Genomic DNA, 20,291 nt, shown 5'->3' on the forward strand with positions numbered 1-20,291 from the left:
CTCAATACTATACGGCCACCTATTTTATGGTGAATTATCATAATATATGGTCAACTACTTACGTATACGTTTCCAGACACCATCAAAAATAAGACAGAGGTCTATTGAAACATTTACTTTAAAAATGGTTCTTAATTCTATATAATATATTATATTAGTATCTATATGAACATATATCTACGTATTTTTATTTTTGTAAGGAATTGATTTTAATATTTTATACGGTCTTCTATTTCCTATAGATCTCATGATTAACTGTGTTACGGCAAACTGTATATGTGTCGCTACATTTCATAATCAGCCAAGTCCACCTTTAGGTATTTTTGACTTTTTGTGAATTGCTGAAGAACTACTGCTTTCTAACATTTCTGCCTTATCAAAATGTGGAATTTATTAATTTTAAATATTCTATACTTACTCGAAATAATATAAACTTTCACCCTTGTGACTGTGTATTTGAGAAAACAAAAAGCTGTTTTTCTCCTATTCATCTATTATGGACTTGGCTGAATTTGAAATCTAGCGACACATATGTACAAATTTCCGGACACGACTAATTGTAACCAGTGAAGTTTCCACAAATAGGTGATACATAATATTACATAATAATGATAATAATATAAATAATATTAATTAGAGTGTTTTTTTGGGTCTTGAATTTTCCCAAAACTTATAGGCACTATTCTATATGGTAATTCATTTTTAATATAAATCAAAATACATAACACTTATGTATTTTTTACATATACATATTATATTTCTTATGTTGTCTTAAAGCCCCGCAGCTTTAAGTTCTTGAATTCTCTTTCTTTCTTTGTCTTCTTATCAAGTATTAATAAGCATGCATAATGAATGGCTGGGAATTTATTTGATAAAGATATGCTTTATCCCACCATTGTTTTTATCAATCTTATAAACGTCTGGAATGCAATGCATCTTCACCGCTCATTTCTTTTAAACTTTTTCTAAATTTCTTTCTAACGGATATTATTTTAAATGTATCCACTTTCTTATCAAACTAAATATCTGAGAATGCCATTCATAATATTAATGTTTGTTTTATATAGAATCAAAATAGCTTTTTAATTCAACCTTAAAGAAGAACGCATTGACTGCATTCTATCACTCTATCAAATCAGACTTTTAACAAGTCATTGTCTAAATCTAAAACATAATCTATTATACCTATTATAGATTAGCCAGTTTAAATATAAAATGTGTTTATACGAAGTTGATCCCGCCGTTTCATAACAGTTATAAACAATTTAATGTTTTGATAATATCCACTTAAATAAACAAATTTTAAATCCAACTGTTTTACAAATATTTATTGATTTTTCTTCATTAAAATTACAACCATTAAATTTTATTACATCCATTCATAAACTTGAGAATGAATTTACATTTTTATTGTTGTTTTTTTCTTACATAGACTACAAAATAAACTCGAGGTAAATAGAATACTAATAGCTTGTTGTTTTGGATAATCAATAATATATTCATAACGTTCTATAAATTTTTATCTAAATTCTTATTGTATTTTTATGTTTGTTTATGATTCCTACGTCCTCTATTTTTGGATAGTAAAACTTGAAAAAACTCATATTTCACTTCCCCAAAAGTAACGTGTCGTATTGTTTTTTTATTTTATTATTATTACGTAGCCATGAAAGTTTCAAGACTCATAAATCAATCATGAATAAAAAATACTTTATCAACTACAGCGCGTCGTTATTACGACAGGTAATAAAACAATCTAGCCAGACGTTCAACTTTTAATTTTATTAATATACTTCCTTCAATCTTACTGTTTTTTTTATTATTTTAGGGAAGATTTTCATAGGGAAACTACAGAAGGGTCCATCTGTAAGAAGATTCAACATCCTTGGACCAAATACATATTTACTCTAACTAAATAATATTATTATTGAATTTTACATTCACCTTTATGCTAGTCTGTAACTCGTGGCAATTAACCAATATCTCCACTTCACAAATATTATTTTATTATATTACACGATGTTATATTATCAAATTATAACTATAAGGTAATATGAAATTTGAATGTTTGAATATGAAACCTTTGATAATTGGCCTTGCCCTTGGTTTTCATCCCCTAAAAGGGGTTGAACAGGCTACTGCAACCCCATAAGCAGCTTATTATTCTTGAGTCAATATAGCAAAGGAAGCACGGTTATATTTGCGGAAAATTCGCGAATATCCTGAATAAATATTGACATTTCCTACCTGCTAAAGGTATATATATATAGTTTCCCTGTATCTACTACTACAGTGAAATAATATGTATGTATATTTTTCTCAAATTCACAATTGCTACATAAGACAGCTTAATATGTTATATTTTATCTTTAACCGTGAACGCTATGTAGGTACTATTTTGTTGTTGTCGTATATTCTCGATACATCTCCCAAATTGATTAATCGCAAACAGTTCACCCGCAACACTCTACATCCGAATCTTATTGCAAGTCATAAGTTACCAACGGCGTCTGCCAGCGCAGAGTGATATTTTTTCAGGCGTCGCGACGCTCTTCCGGCGGGCAGAGGTTGTCCGGGGTGCTTCCTGAAATCTTTACTCTCGCTATATCATACTATTTGCCTTGAAAAATGTTTATCAACATTTTAAGCTTGTTTTTAAAGGATATGTCAGCTAGTTATGATTTAAAATTAACCAGAATTTTAGTTAATATATGGTATTTTTATTAAAGTTTCCAATATATAATCCTCACAAAGTCAACGACAATAATTCAGTTGTACATGGCGTCATGTACAAGTAACATAGAGTTTATTTAAATTAAGCTGCCCGCCGACAATAAACACAAGACGTTGCGGTCGGTCCCGCCGCATGCCTTTCGACCATTCCGCCATAGGAAATATAGGAATCAGCCGGTGGGGGGTACCTGAACGGAATATTGAAGGGTGGGGGGAACACAACAATACGGTTTATTAAAACCCTTATAATATTAATAATTAGTCCAAACTATATAGTTTAGATAAGAGTAACAGGAAAATATAATAAAAGCTGGTAGGAAGCTTATTTTATCTTATTAATATTATTCACTTGGTTATTTTCTAAATTTGGGAAGTTTTTAAAATGTCACTAATTTTAATATTACTTTCCTAGTGGTCACCCTTATAACTAAATATTACAATCATTCGAAAATATTTACTGTGTAAATATTTCAGAATGATTTATGTGCATCTATTCTATACACACGTCTGCTATCGGCCGCATCGTGGGTAGTTTTTCATATTTTTGTATCGAAGTATTATAATTTTTACAATAAGTTTGTTGTAATTGTTAAAATAAGTGATATGTTTTAACAGAACCTCTCTTGGCTGTGCTAAATATAGACAGTTTTGACTGTTTAGACGGCTAACTTATTATTACAATTATAATACTTCAATACAAACATATGATAAACTACCCTCGATATCCGCCGATAGCAGTATTGTGTATAGAATTGATGCGCTCGATCAGCTTTCTCCATTTTTTCTTGACCTCTGCAAGGATTGTAGTGGATGCTAAAGGTTTTGCAGTGAATTCCTTCACTTGCTTTGTTCTGCGGAGAATTTAATCAAATACTATACATCTACCCATACTCCATAGGCATTAAATTTGTTGTTCCAGATATACGTAGTTATTCACCTTTAGCTGAGTGCCATGAATGTGAATCTCTTTTCAGTCAAGAAAACAGATAAACATTAATATTATTGTTATTGTTACCTTTTTATTGACAATCATTATCGCCAAATTTCTTGTACATATAGGTACCTATAATATATAGATTATCTATTACCTCAGTTAATCACATAGATTATTGTAAAAATCGTGTATTTATTGATTGTTTATTTTATCGCTGAGTAACTAAATAGTCAGAGCTAGATCACGAAAATGTGTGCCGTGGATTTTCTGCTAGCCATTACGCCGAATTAAGCGCGGGAGAGCCTTATGCCGCTCGTTAGTCGTTACGCAAAGCCTCCGCGGAGGAAAAACCGTAATCTCTAACTGCGGATCGTTAGTTATTGGCGTAATACGGTATGACCCTAGCTGGGGAAATCTCGGAAAATTCCATACGGGCTCCGAAAGCGATCTCTCACTAAGGAATTGTATATTTAAGGGAAGGGCGATTGAAAGTAAATGCTGAAAGTATTTTACGAAACGATCTTTTGATATAATTTTCACATGTATTATGGCCAGACTAAAGTATAAAGCCGTCGTTTAAACAAACATAAGAGATAAACGAAATTCTTAAAATTATACAGGCGTACGTATATTTAGAATTGGGTTTTGAAATTTTTAACATTTCGGGAAATCTCGGATCTCGAGAATCTTTTCTCGGGATTTCTTTATTAGGTATCAAATATTAATTGAAAAAACGATTTTATATATGAAAAAGGGGGACAGAAAACACAAAACGTTCAAAGACTGATCGGGACGTTTAAAACAATTAAGCCAACGTTAAAATCAAAATCAAAATAAGGGAATTTTGTGTCTCAAAAGCATACGCGATTGTCAGACACAGCGATTGACAGTATGTGTTTTTTGAAATTCTATTTTAATAAGTAATGTTTTGAATTATTTTTGTTTTCCTACTTCTATTATGTTTCTCTTACATAAATAAAAAAAATATATATATTTTTTGGAATTTGTCAGTTTTTACACTGATTTTAGGATTTTTACAGGTTTTTTTTTAAATTTCCCGATTCCTCGAGAATTCTCGAGAATTCTTTTCTGGAAATCCCGAATCTCGAGAATTCAAAATTTCATCATTTCGTGAAATCCAGAATCTCGAGGTTGAGATTTTCTCGGGAAATACCCAACTCTACGTATATTGGCATTAAGGCGATTGCAACGTTTAAATTGCATTTAGGTATATCGTTTTTACAGATTTATAATCAAAATGTGGATACAAATATAAAAAATTAATTACCTCTTAAAATTAACGCTGGATATTAATTTTATAATTAATTTGGTTTTTACTAATTTTATTGTAACTTTTTTGCGATCTATATAATACTCGTACCTATATTAAGTATACAATAGGTATTTTTTTTTAAATTTAATTTTTCTTTTTACATTTACATTTATTTTTACATAAGTACCGTGAACATTACAAATTATAAATTTAAGACGTTCACAACATGGAATTTGAGAACAATGAAACAGTGTAAAAAAGAAATAAATATGCATATATTTATAAATATATGCAGTATCACAAAAACAGTATGAAAAGTAAAGTAAAAGGTACAAAAATCATAAAAATTTAAACCGTCACGACTTTTTCATATATTTCGTTTGATCCTCCTATAACCATTGAATTTGGCACACACGTGCTAATGCATTATACATTTTCATTATAGTATATGAAAATTCGGTTAAGTACATGAATTTCGACAATCTTATATCATATTTGGTCGAAACTGCTACAATAATTTAAGAAACTTCCTCATCTACGACAATGACGTATTTTCTTAAGTTTATTATTTATTTACGTATAAACTGGATTAATTGAATCTAAGATCATAGTGATACAGGAGTGCTAATCAATTCAATGAACAAAAAACAAATTTATACCTATCGTTGTGATATCTAACACGTCATTAAAGTTTTTTTTAATGTAATTACGTAGTATTTATAATTTCTGTAAAATATTATTTATAGAAAATTTACGTTTAAAATTTATGATGTGGTGAATAAAATTTTCATAGACTTTGTGTCGACGAAAAGTATTCAAAATATTTTTCGAACATGTATTTTCCCGCTTCAAAGATAGCGCACTTTGGTACGGTCATTATCAGATTCCATTGGTTTTAATGGAATTTGCACAGGGTCAAGGGTAACCCTTCCCATTCCCTTTGATAAAAGAGTCGGTCTACCTGTAAAATAAACAGTCATAGATAGCATCAATTACTGAATGTATTATTATCATCATCATCATCAGGAGCGCGACAACCCGGTGTGGGTCTTGGCCTCCTCTGACAGCTCTCTCCACCTGTCCCTATCTAGTGTGGCCGCTTTCCAATTCGATACCCCCAGAATACGCCAGTCACAGGCAGCTCCTTCCAACCAGCGAATCTTTGGCCTGTCTCTTCTTCTACGCCCCATTGGATTGCTGGACATCACTCTCTTTGCCGGTTCATTGTCATTCATACGGTGCAGATGACCTAGCCATCGCAGTATCCCAATCTCAATTGATTGAACTGCGCTGCAATCTTCGTACAGCCCGTAGAGCTCAGCATTATATCTTCTCCTCAAGTTGGTGCCGTCCCTGATCGGTCCATATATACGGCGGAGAATTTATTATGTATATGTATTATACAATAATGTATTAAATCTAATGTTGTATATTGTAAATACGTACGAATGATTATATTTATTGGTATGATTCTCCTAGGATTCCGTCTTGTAAATAATACAAACGCCTACACAGCGCTCGAAATGGAAAATTTTACAAACCGGAGCGTTCAATAATTTTCCGAAAATATTCAGTTATCTAATTTTATAAAAATAAATGTGTTGGGTTTTTTGTTATATGGCCTAGCCTCAAATGGTCAAATTATTTTTTTCACGAGACGGAGAGATACCTAATTTTGGGGATGCCATGAACCGGAACGGCGCTCCGGTGCGTTCCGGTCCATTTCGAGCCCTGCGCCTACAATTGAGACGACGCGAAGTTGTTTCTACGAAATGATTTTTACGTCAAACAAAAAAAGCAATGTTGATGTTAAATGACACTTTTAATAAATGAGAATATAGTGAACTATAAACAACATATTATTATGCAGTTAGCTTTATAACCCCTGGGAACGTAGCCAGGGTTGCATAGAAATATCGATATACGTTAAAACGAGGCAACATCAAAATGACATGCTTATATCAAAACATAATGACAGCTGTGAATTAATTAGCTACGTACCTACCCACGTCCTATTCGGCAACGACGCATGGCGTATAGGAAGTCAGAATTCTTGCCACTATTTTAAATTTTGATTTCCCAATAATTGTTATTAAAATATTTTTATCTGTAATAAATAGTAAAGGTATGCGAATGGCAACAATATAAATTGAATAATTATAAATTAATATGTAGTTATTATTAAGTTTAAATAATTAGTTCGTTGCTTTATCAATAATTGTCAATTCAATAAATTGACCCATTGTGGATACAGTATACCTAGTAAGCAGTAAAGTAGTACAGTAAATACAGTACATGGCCTCCACATCCTGAAGCGGGCCCCCAGACTAGGGTGTTTGACGGCCCCCCCTACCTATCGCTAAGGGTGAAGTCAGGTGGAGCGCTGCAGTAGCGTTATCCAAATTTAATGGTGTATTTTTAACATTTTTTTATATTTTTAATATGTACTTACATCCATTTGAATTATGGAGTTGTTAAGTATCGGCACACAGTAAAAATTGCATCGTACAACCAAATAATCTTAATTATTAATATTATCACAAGACTTTTTTTACCATTATAGCAATTTTGTGACTTTTTATCTCGGTATGGTCGGCTCGTCACGCCGGGTCCTTTCTGTGGTGCCCGGGCCCCCAGGCTAGAGCCCTGTCAGCCCCCCCCCCTTGTGGGGGTCATGATACAGTGTCAACACTGTTGATAATACAATGAATTGTATCAAATACTGCTAGTTAAGCATATTTGCCTATTTATTCGATATTATAAAACAAATACGTAAAATGCTTTAAAGGTAACAATAGCCTTCCGGTTGTTTGCATCAATACTTGTAGGTCGCGAATGTCAGATATCACCTGTCACTTGTCCTATGCTCATGTTCTTAGATGTTTATTTATTTTTTCCCGTTATTCGCTAAACAGCAAAATAGTGATATTTCATGCATCTCGGTCTTAGGCATCAAGTCTTCATTTTATGTCGTTTATGGTTTATCTGTGATGCTGTTCAAATTGTGATGTAAACTTTTCATAATTAATTTAAATACTTCCGAACATTGGCAACACAATAATAATAATCTCTTTTTATTTAAAATATCTCAACCTTTTAAATTTATTATAATACTGAATTAAGTACAAGCGGTGCTCAAATATATGCGATATTATCAAACAAAGCATTATTGATTATCATCCTGGATTATTTATCAAACTGATTTACAAGAATTTACTTACAGTAGGATGTAATAACTAGTATTGAATGTCTATTGCGAGAGGATTTCCCGAGTATCGGATTAAATAGTCTCGCAATAATGTAGCCTCTCACAAAGGAAGCCATTTCATAGTACCTACATTTTGTTTGTTTCTAATAGTTTTATCCGCGGAGTAATTTATCTTTGTCAGATAACCATTACACGCAACTTTATCTTATTTCAAATCTCACATACACTACATACGTCTGTGTAGAACTTTTATTGCAATGCAAAAAGAAATTAAGTAACAACTCTATGAGATGATAAAATATAGCATTCTCATATAAATTTATTACACTATATCTTTATAGTGGCTATTATTAACAGTTCTCGCAGATTGTTGTAAATCTCTGATTTCTTTACTGATATTGTTGTAATGGGAGTTTAGTAATAAACGCTCAATAATATTTTAATTGCCAAATTTTAGTGCCATTATGATTAATACCCGCTATTAAATGTTCAGTATGTCAATATTGAATGTACATACATAAATTCAAATTATTATCTCGATCTACTAATCTATATTTTGAAAGTATTCACTCTAGTTCATTTATTTTTAATCTTTGTTCGATTAGTGGAGGATTAGTTAGAGGAGAGCATCAAACTTGCCATACTTCATCGTCCAGGAAGTGGAGGCACCTGAATTTTATCCACAACACAAAATGGCGGCCACGTTTCCGAAATTGGCCACTATAAATTATTTTTATATAGGTAGGTACTATGTAAATGGTGAAGTCCATATGATGAGATATCCAATATATCCTCTCTGTGATAATTATAATGTAGTCAATCACCGATATTTTTCAGTTCCTTTGAACGAGCATCCTTAAATCCTCCTTGGCCATCTCAATTTCAGCCGCCCACGTCTTACAAAATCGTTCAATTTAATATTCACATTTTAGTGGTACATATCTGGTAATAGGTATACAGTAAAAACAAAAAAATATAGTTGATTTAAATTCTAATTGATTTAAGTTGTGTACTTATTCTATTTGAATAATGTTTTTCAGGCACTATGCGCACTCACCTGTGACAAAATAATACACACCACGAATGCAATTCTTTCAAATGCATATAGTAACAAGTCAAAAACCTTATTACCTACTATGTAATGGATTAGGTATAAAAACAATTTTTAAATATTTAAAGTGTTTTTAAAAACCCGTAGTTTTAAATACCTCAGATACTATTAATGCATTCACTAGGTAAGCGCGTCAAATATGTACTTATTCGTTAATAAAAGAACTTGTATTAATATTTCTAATACAAAATAATAGTTGACATGCATATGTCATATACCTAACTATAATATTATAGATAGTTTATTATGTTATAAGAAACAAATATTTTGACCAGCACGTTACGTTTTACTTATTGGCTATGTGCATTAGGAAATCACATAGGTAACGAACCGTCTTTGAATTTCAATACTGTCTGATTACGTTCATCTCTTATAAATATCATCCTTCACGCGTTTTCACATAAACTGTCCAAGTGTTTGCCGGGTGCAGGACCGTAATAAGGTTATGTTCACCTTCTAAATCTTATAAACATATATAAAACGTTGCGAAACATAGATTTATTAGTGGATAGACAAAAAATGAAAATTATAGTATCACATTAGCGTCAGAATCGATAATTTTGTGTAGAAAACAAAACATTGTTGGAAGGGCCCAGTGACGTTCCTAGACAAAATGCCGCTCCTAGGGAGTGGCAAAATGCCGCCACATATGTTTATACAGTATTTTATATCATCCTTTCATTACACCAATGTCTTGAAATGTGTTGTATGGATATATACCACTAAATCTAATCTAAATGCCATATCTGGCTCAATAGACAATATTTCGAGTCCACGGTTTCAGATACATTCAAAATTACACCCGACAACTTCCAAAACTCGCGAGCGACAGATAAACATACCTATTTCGATGTATTTTGAATTAGATAACTATGTACCTATCTACAATTCAAATATAATTCGCAAATCTGCACGTGTCATTGCTGAACGTGACGTATAAGAACAACGGAAGTAAACTAGACATTGCGAACCCTACAAAAAAAATATATTCCTGATAAAACTTTTATAGTAATTAATACATTTTGTTTCCAACCTGTGAGCTGAATTTTTTAATGGAAATATATTTCCATTATTACTAAGTTTAGGTAACTATTTCTTTATATACCTAATGATTCTCATCGATTTGCCGCCCTTCGGGTAACTGCCGCCCCCAAGCGACGCTCAATCTGCCTACCCTCACGGGACATCTCTGGAAGGGCCTCTCGAGTGTAAGTAATGTCGACGTCAGCAATCGTGACATAAATCACATTAGCCCTACCCAGTTTCTTGATTTTGAAAAATATGTGTGCTTTTTGTTCTTTGGCTTATACACTCATTGTTTCTCTCATATCATCTCCTATGGCACATCACCGGAAAAGCGATCTTTATTCTGTTACATGGAAGAGTTCGATGGAGCTGCACTATAATCATGGAGATACTTAAACCACAAAATGTGGAGTCATCCTCTGCTAAGTTTCTCAATGCTCATGCATTTTATAATGAGTTGGAGAATGCTGTACTTATGTCATAATGTGGTCAAGGTTTTCTATTTTCTGCTTATAATACTATGTATAACTTTTCGTCTCTTTCCCATTCGTTTGACGATGTTAAAATTTGCCACGCTATAAGTTTAGGTAATTGAGAGGATAAATCTCGAAAGCGTCTACTCACTTTCATAGTAAATAATCAAATATGAATGCCAATTATAAAATATCCTTACTGTGGCTCTTTTGACCCGCATACCAGTGCCGTGGAGTATGAGAGAATCCAGTCACAGTCACAGAGAGAAGTCACTCTAGTGTAGTAAAGCTAAAACATCTGCATGGCATAAATCAGGCGTATCAGCGCGGCGAATGAGAACGTCCGTATTGAATTACCATTATTTGCTTTCATTGAGGGACTGTAATGATATTCAGATACTTTTCGATTCGCAGATTGGATTGCACTGCGCAAATGATCGTTTTCATATAGATTATATATATTTCAAGAACGGGAGAAATAATTAATTATGTGTAGAAATACGTTCTCTGGAGTTATTATAATAAATATTTTTAAATCAAAAATGGTAGTTAATTTGAGACATACTTAATTCAATAATATACCTATGCATTACTTTTCGTCGGATATTATTATTAAGAAATAAATTATTGGTACAAGTCGGTTATGGGGAAGCCAGGCCGGAACCGCGCTAATTGTCATAGCCGATTTTTGGCAAAATTCATGAATTTCAAAAATAAAAATCTAACCTAACCTAAATTAACCTAACCAAAACTAACCCAACCTAACAAATAATCCTGTATATCGGCTATTTTCAATATGTGTTTGCCGATGGCTTCCCATAACCGACTTGCACCAAATTATTTTTATAGTCATTTTTGCAAGATTTTGAAAACAAATGAAAATATCATTTACTGTCATTACCTAATTAAATTTTACATGCATATATTTGCTGCTACAGAATCTACATAAGTATATGAGTATAGAAAATCTATCTATTTTCTTCTGGCATAGTTTTGTGAATGACAGTTGGTAACACTGCTACGGATTCTGTTTTTTATACCGATAATCTTATAATTATTTACGAAACTTTTAAATAATTGATTCCGACATTTAGTAACTCAATCGGTACCCATATATTATAATATTAATTCTTGTTATCTACAAATTGAATCTGTTTAAATGACAGTTACTTAAGAGCCTAGCTGCCTGATATTTTTTATCTTAAATTATACAGTTGTAGATTTTAATCTTAGAGCATTGGGTATCGTGAAATGAAATTCAATCCTGCAAGATGTATTCTGTTTCATCGTCACTATCAAATTTTGTCACCATATATTTCCTGAATTAAACCGAAATCAATATTATCATGTTTCTAAAATTACTAATTTCGTTTACTTGAATGAACTCGCTGCGTGTAATTATTTTTAAAGACTTGTCAATCGCCTACTGAATTATGCTATTGCATTTTATTTATATACTGAATCAAAGGGGATCCTATATGCCAACAGAGAACCTAGCGGAAAAATACGAAGCTACGAAAATACGAATTATTAAGTTTAAAACGATGAATTAGTCAAAAATCTAAACGTCAAAAAATTGAAAACTTAATAAACTAAATTTTAATAATACATATGACCATAAAATATAATACAATAATAAGATGTGACTCTGCAACGAATTGTAAGTTGTAAGTTTATCTTTGAATTAAAAAAAATCTTTTTAATGTTTTCAGATACATATTTATTAATTAATACAATTGAAATAATTGTAAATTATCAACAACAAAAAAATCTCAAATTGTATTTCGTATTTTCCGCCAGGTTCTCTGTTGGCATATAGGATCCCCCATAAGGTCTCCGGTAGTCGTTAGCTGATTCATAATACTACTCCAATGCACGAACGTAAGAATTTAGGGAATCGCTATAATTAACTATTTTCTTTATTTAATCGTTATTTTCATGCTGGAAAAACTATTGAGTGCAAGCATAGATTTTTTTTATCAGTTTTTATGAAATTTTATTATAAAGCCTTCGCTCAAACGAACGAAAACAATGTAATAAAATAGAGATTTTATTGTATTACTTATTGAAACTGGTCGTTGTGCAATTATGTAAAATAATAAACTTTTTTATTATTTAAAAAATAATTCATTGGATTTCAGAATGAAACACTTGGAATAGTTGTAATACTTCGGAATCGGAACCCGATATATGCAGGTTCAAGTTCCGCCTGACGCTATATATTTTTTGATTCTTTCTAATTTGTATGTTTCTGAAGTGTTTCTGAATTATGTATGTAAAATACTTTATACAGTCTATTTCCATCAAGAATAACAATTTAATATCAAAGTGGAAAATTATAATCATTAATTACTAATATTGCATTGTACTGTATGAATTCTTAAGTAACCAGTATTATTATTATTACCATTACATGTACATAGAGTTTCGAGTGTACGAAAATTGAAATTTTTAACATTTCGGGAAATCCCGGATATCGAGAATTTTTTCTCGGGATTCGGGATTTCTTTATTATCAAATATCAATTGAAAAAACGATTTTCTATATGAAAAAAGTGGACAGAAAACACAAAACTTTCAAGGACTGATCGAGCCATTTAACACAATTAAGCCAACTTCGACTCAAAATGAGCGCAATTTTTGCAACATCAAGGAATTTTGTGTCAAAAGCGTACGCGATTGACAGTCTGTATTTTTTGAAATTCTATTTTAATAAGTAATGTTTTGAATTATTTATGTTTTCCTACTTCTGTTATATAAATAAAAAAAAACATATTTTTTTGGAAATTGTCTCTTTTTACACTGATTTCAGGATTTTTATAGGTTTTTTTAAATTTCCCGATTTCTCGAGAATTCTCGAAAACTCTTTTCCGGAAATCCCGAATCTCGAGAATTCAAAATTTTATCATTTCGGGGAATCGCGAGTCTCGAGATTGAAATTTTCTCGGGAAATACCCAACTCTACAGTGTGTATGTACATATCTGGTTTAATTTTATACCTCTTCAAATACCAATAAATACAAATAAATATGTACCTAAATTTGTCAACAATGTACATATTATAATCGCATACCTACTTAACTTTTAACTCTAACTTGGTTACTTGTGCATTTAGTTCGTTTTATTCCTAAGCTTCTGAATTAAAACATTTTATCATTATTCTTCCAACAACTGCAGGCTGTTTATGTCATCAAAAATGTCTCTCAGCGACCTGTAACGGAATAATTATTCTCATAAAACCTCCCTCGTTATAAATCGTCTAATGGGTTTTAAATATTAAAGTTAATTTGACGGATACGTTTTCCGGAAATTAGCTCTCAGAGATCAAATGCACAATGAGGTGACTGAAAGCTTTCGCCGTCTCCGAAAGCTCCGTCATTTAGTTAATAACCCTCGCAAGCTTTTGAGTGGATACCAAATTTACAAAGTGTCCTTTTCAAGTCCCTGAAGGCTTCCAGTAGGAGGATACCTTGGTCCTAGGTTATTGCACCGAGCGGGCGCTTACTTAAGGTAGAGAATTTGAGCGTTTCACTAAATACTTTGAGCGGAATTATGGGTGCAAAGATAATTAAAAATAATTAAAAGGGAAGTTTTATCATCCGAGCTTTCTTAGGCGTTGTTTGTTAGCGAAAATTCCTAGCATATTAAATCAGAAAAATGCATTTTTATTCAGAAGTCATTACAAAATATTCGTTGTCTTCACACAATATTGACTTATAAACCATGCTATTAACCAGGTAATAATTATTTTTATTTATTCTATACGAAAAGCAATTTCGAGTTTTCTATGCCAGAAGATCTGCAATAACGAAATTAACAATTAATTTGCAAGTTTATTGGAGACAATTTTTTTTTTTTTTTAATTATTTATTCGTGACATCTTTTCCATAAACTACTCTGCCAACAATTAATAGTTGTAAATTCTAATTGATTTAAGTATTGTAATATTCCCACTTGCCTTCCGGCATAATATATGCGCACTCACCAATGGTAAATTAAAATTTCATGAAGTACCATCGGTCTATAGTATTAATTTTCTAAGTAGTTGTAACTTCGTCACGGAATAACTATTGTAGCGCATCTATTCTATACACAAGACTGCTATCGGCAGCTATCGAGGGTAGGTTTCATATTTTTGTATCGTAGTATTAGCACTTCTTTTAACAATTACAATAAGTTAGTTGTATTAATAAGACACAAGATTTCAGAATGTAACATTCTATATATTGAATATACATAATTTGAAAACATTTCATGCATATATACACTAAAAAAATCGTTTTTTGTAGAAAATAATTACAAGATAAAAATAACTTTTTATATAAAACGTTTTTAAATTTTCTGTTGAACCATATAAACTTGACTTGACTAGCTTAAACGATCAAAAAAAATGTACTTGACATGTCATATTGATTTCCATAGTAACGCACGTATATATTAATAATTTAGTTGCTAGGACCCCAGACCCCTAGCAACCAATAATGGTGTCAAAATAACGTTTCATACAAAACAGAATTAACGGAAAATGAATTCAATTCTATTTAAAGATGGCTAAAAGTATTAAAAAATGCATTGGCATCGTGTTCTGATATATTCTAAAAGTTTCAAATGTCTAGCTAGTCGGGAAGTTAGTTAAAAATCGATTGCAAGATTTGTACCGGACAAAGAACCACCGGACAAATTAGAATACGAGCTAAGAGAAACGTTGTAAAATACGACAAACGACGGGACTTGAACCTGTATCTGCTGGATTCGCGTTTCTTTCATATTCTGATGAGGCTCGAGAATTTTACGAGACGTCTCGCTATCGTCTAGGATTCCACTAGCAGGAACGGTATATTCGAGGATTCCACGAGACGGAGCGGTATTCTCAAGGATTTCACGAACAGGAACGGCGCTTCGGTGCGTTCTGCTCCATTCCTAGCGCTGCAATTATTTGAAACTAAAACTGTAAGGGGACGGCGTTAAAATTCTGCCTATGAACGGCGTTTTGCCTAGGGACGTCACTGATTCGGACATGACATTTCTATAAAAATTCAACCTTCAGATATTTGACCTAGAACCAAAATATTAAGTGTTGTTTTATAGTTAAACTATAAAAGCGTTTTGCTGAAGCTGAATTTAATTGGGAATCGCTGTTGTAAATTCATAGCTCGCCTGTTCGAGTTGTGAAAAGGTAGTATATATGTACTTATATTTTATTTTACACGTAAATTAAGCGCCATCTCTTACCATTTTCATAAAACTTACTTGAAAACTGTCCCAGCATATTGCCACGGAGACGTTCTTCTTTCGTAAGTTTTAATTTATGGGGAATTAAAGCGTAATTAAAAGAGACTTTGATAGACAAAATCCCGTTTACCCTAAATTACTTAAGACCTCGCATACACCAAATTGCTTTTTGCAATTTTTCAACCCCACTAAAAAGGGTTTTCTTTAACTTATCAATCAGAACACACAGGACCATGGACCCCACAAGGGGTGGAGGGGTGACAGGGCTCTGGCCTTTTTGCACTAATAGTTGTAAAAAGATATTAAAATTTTAAAATATGTGGTTATGCGATACAATTTCTGATTATTGTGTGTAGTAATTTAAGTAGATGTTTTTTAACTTTACCTCGAATAGCATTTCTTTTGGAAAATGCTTGTATAGTGCCACACTGCCTTTAACCTTAGCGATAGGTAGGGGGCCTGCCAAAGATTCTAGCCATGGGGCCCGTTTCAGGATGTGGGGGCCATGCACAGGACTGTTCAATGTTTATTAGGCCGGTGCCACATTGCTACATATTTTGTTGTACAGTGAAACCCTGATTTAATGTTTTTAAAGGGACTGATACAAAAAAAAAATATAAAAAAATCATACAATTGTTTTCGTGCTTATTTTTGGCTTGTTTATATTATTTTTTTTCAATAATAAATTGATTTTAAGGTTTCATAATTAATACTAATATGCACAGAAATGAATAAAAGAAGAAACAACAGGCTACTTGACAAACAAAACGTAAAAGTAGTTATGTCAATATTCAGCAACAAGTACCTAACCATAGCATTTGAGCCAACGCGGAGAATTACACAGTTGTGTGTGACCACCCTGATAAAGTAATCAATTACGTTTTGTAAACTTTTCCTTGGATGCTGCAGAAGTGTCTGTAAAAGAAATGCTCATATGCGTCGCCACCTCAATATTCAATTGAATGTGTTTAATTAATTTTTATTTAATTTTGAATATATATATTTCAGACGTAAATTCCGGGAAATAAAAATATAAAATTGGGTATTAAATGAAAGAAAAAGCGGAAAACTTGAAATCCGGGCACGTTAAATCGGGGTCTTACTGTGTTATTAATAATTGTTATAAAACATAGTGTAGTAGTTACCTGCAACGAAACAAGGTTGTGGAAGAACGTGTAAGAAGTGGTACTTCTATATATTATAAAATTTATCTCGACGATTACCTTAATGAGCCAGTGCTCTTTGTTAATGATTTTTTTGTGATATGCTTTAAAAATTAAACTTTGGCTGACAGTATTGTTTTAACTAATAACCGTATGTACCTTTTATTGAATCCAGGATTTTTGGGAGATTAGTCGGTAAAGAAATGTACCTAGTACTGGTTCATGCAATTGACATTTTATCATTTATAAAAAAGGGTACACGTTAAATATGGCAAGTACGTAAGTACAATAATAATATTATAATCGTTCTAAAAATCACTACTTTATACCATAGAATTTTTATCATTTCGAATCAAATAAAAATATTTTTTAAAATGTAACACATTTGGTAATATGATATATATAACTACATTATTTTACTAACTAAATCTGTATTATAATATGATGAATAGCAATAATAATGGACAGATAACAAAAATAAATAAAAAATATAAAAAAAGGTGTGCGACGGCCGGGAATCGAACCCGGATCAACTGCTTGGAAGGCAACTATGCTGACCATTACACCACCATCGCCCGTGTAGAAAGCGACGAATATTCCATTCAAGTTTATTTAATGTCAAACAAAATAAGTTCGTACTTCTTATATTCTTATTATGCTTATTGATAAGTAAATAGTTTTTTTTTATAATAGTAAATTAATAAAATACTAATAATTAATTGCGATTTACACTGTCGGGAAAAAATGATATTTTTATTTTTCTTAAGGGGGATAGGCACGCCAGCAGAGAACCTAGCGGAAAAATACGAAGCTTGCAATTTGAGTTTTTTTTTGATTATTTACAATTTCAACTGTATTAATTAATAAATATGTATCTGAAAACCTTAAAAAGGTTTTTTATTTTTTTTTAATTTAAAGATAAACTTACAATTATTGTAAAAAATGTAATAAAATGTGAATTCGTTGCAGGGTCACATCTTATTATTACATTATATTTTATGATCATATTTATTATTAAAATTTAGTTTAAAGTTTTAGATTTTTTGTCGTTTAGATTTTTGACTAATTCATCGTTTTAATATTTTTTATATTTATTTTAAAAAACATCGATTTTTATAAAAATATAAATGTGTATAACTTGAAATCCTTTTTATTTATATAAAAATTTATTTTAGTCATGGTCCCAATATTGAAGCTCGATTCAAAAAAAAATCTCAAATTGTTAGCTTCGTATTTTTCCGCTAGGTTCTCTGCTGGCATGCCTCTCCCCCTTAAGAGGGGGCTCAAGAGGAGGAGATTGAAATATAATCTAGTATCAAAAGGACATCGGCGTCGTTAGGACGTTAATTTAAATCGACATTTTCGCAAAAATCACTAATCATCGGAGATTTTATTTAAAAAAAAAAAAAAATATTATTGGCATTGTCGGCCGTCTTACACATTATTATTTGATAAACAACTGCACGTGTCCGCCGATCAGAAAACAGGGCTGTCAAAATATTATATGCATTAATATTTTTAAAATGTTAATTTCGTCATAGTATTATTATTACCTAATTCAAATTGAGCGTAGGTTGATACTCAAATACTATTATAGTATGTTTATGATTTCGAGAAAATAATACGATGATATATAATCCATATCAATTATTTGAAAACAATACATTTGCATGTAGGTACATGTATAATATAGTGAAAAGGTCAGATACCAGTTTAATTTGCAAGATAACATCAAAATTTGTATATACTTACCTAAATGAAGAATATTCGACATTCATGAGTGAGCACGGCTCAAAGCTATGAAAATGTGTTTTTTTCAATTTGAAAATATTTTAATTGTGTATTATTTTATTACAGATTCATACATAATACGTTATATAACTAATACAACATACTGTTTTTTTTCTATGAATAAAAAAGACTGGAAGGAACATATTGTGTCACGGCAATCAAGAAAGACCGGAAAATATGGCCAACAATGCATGATACACAAACATAAAATACACAAAATTACCTATTTAAGTTTACCGCACACGTGCAGACCACACGATATTTGTTTTCGCAAAGTCATCGCTTTCCAAAATGGCGAATTTGGTTGCCAGTTTTTATGGCGATGAATCAGTATGTTCCTTCCTGTCTTTTTTTATTCGTAGGTTTGTTAACTATGTACACCAAGAAATTTCCATTTATAAAATCCAAAATGAGTTTTGGAATATAATGCAACTAAAACTAGAAAAATTCTATCATGGGTGTTTACTTCTTGAATTAGTTGACCACAGAAACAACAGGTCCATTCCACTACGTGAACCACAGTGGATATTATGCAGGGTCCACATTGGCAACATGTCGCCGGCAACCTCGTTAAATTTTACGATAAGTATGATAATTATCGTAAAATTTCTTAAGCCATTATGATAATTATCGTAAAATTTATCGAGGTTGTCGCGCGACATGTTGCCAGTGTGGACCCGGCATTAGATGCACAAAACTTGAATAAAATATATTATAAGGTGCATTGGGGTAATTCCGACAGGAATTTCTATGAGATGACTAGAGGTTATATATTTCGGTTAATTATTCAAAGTGTTTTATATTTACTGCCATTATTGTTTTACCCCTGTGTACTTAAAGAAAAGATGTATGATAAATATATATTAGATTCTTGAATATATAGTTGGGTTCTTTAAATTGAGAATTTGAAATATTGAGTCATTTTTTCTTAGCATTGGGGAAATTACGAACTATCTTGGGGTAATTCCGAAATTATTCAAAAGTTGATTTTATTGCACTTTGACCGAAGGTTTACCTTTCTTTTTCGACCGTAATTACTCCTAACACAAAATATCATCATTTTTGTTAATAGTTTCCATAATCCCTAACTTTTGATACTATTAGTTCGGAATTACCCCAAAAAAAGATAGTGGTTCTCAACATTTCAGTTAAGTACTTAGGATTATAGGGATTGTGGAACGGGATGGAGCAGAGCAGGTTTATTCCCGGTTGTCACTACCAGTTTTGTTCCCACCGGTGACAAATAATGAGAAAAAATATCTCAATATGACACAAGTACCTACCACCTTAAATCAATAAAATAAAGACGGGGAAAATCAAAGAAAGTGATAATTTTAAAAATCATTTT

The 20,291-nt window shown here is 31.7% G+C and overlaps 1 protein-coding gene and 1 non-coding gene across 3 annotated transcripts in view; one reads left to right on the top strand and one right to left on the bottom strand.

The window, feature by feature from the left end:
* Window positions 1-20,291, top strand: part of LOC147064824 (uncharacterized) — an 873,679-nt gene that overhangs the window by 388,293 nt on the left and 465,095 nt on the right. The gene's annotated exons all lie outside the window — the stretch shown is intronic.
* TRNAG-UCC (transfer RNA glycine (anticodon UCC)) lies at window positions 17,656-17,727 on the bottom strand. Its single transcript has one exon. It is a non-coding gene; the product is annotated as a tRNA-Gly (tRNA).

Source organism: Rhyacophila brunnea, unplaced genomic scaffold (genome assembly GCF_057557595.1).
Source record: "Rhyacophila brunnea isolate RB1 unplaced genomic scaffold, BYU_Rbru_1.0 scaffold_7, whole genome shotgun sequence".
In the NCBI taxonomy this organism is placed as follows: domain Eukaryota; kingdom Metazoa; phylum Arthropoda; class Insecta; order Trichoptera; family Rhyacophilidae; genus Rhyacophila; species Rhyacophila brunnea.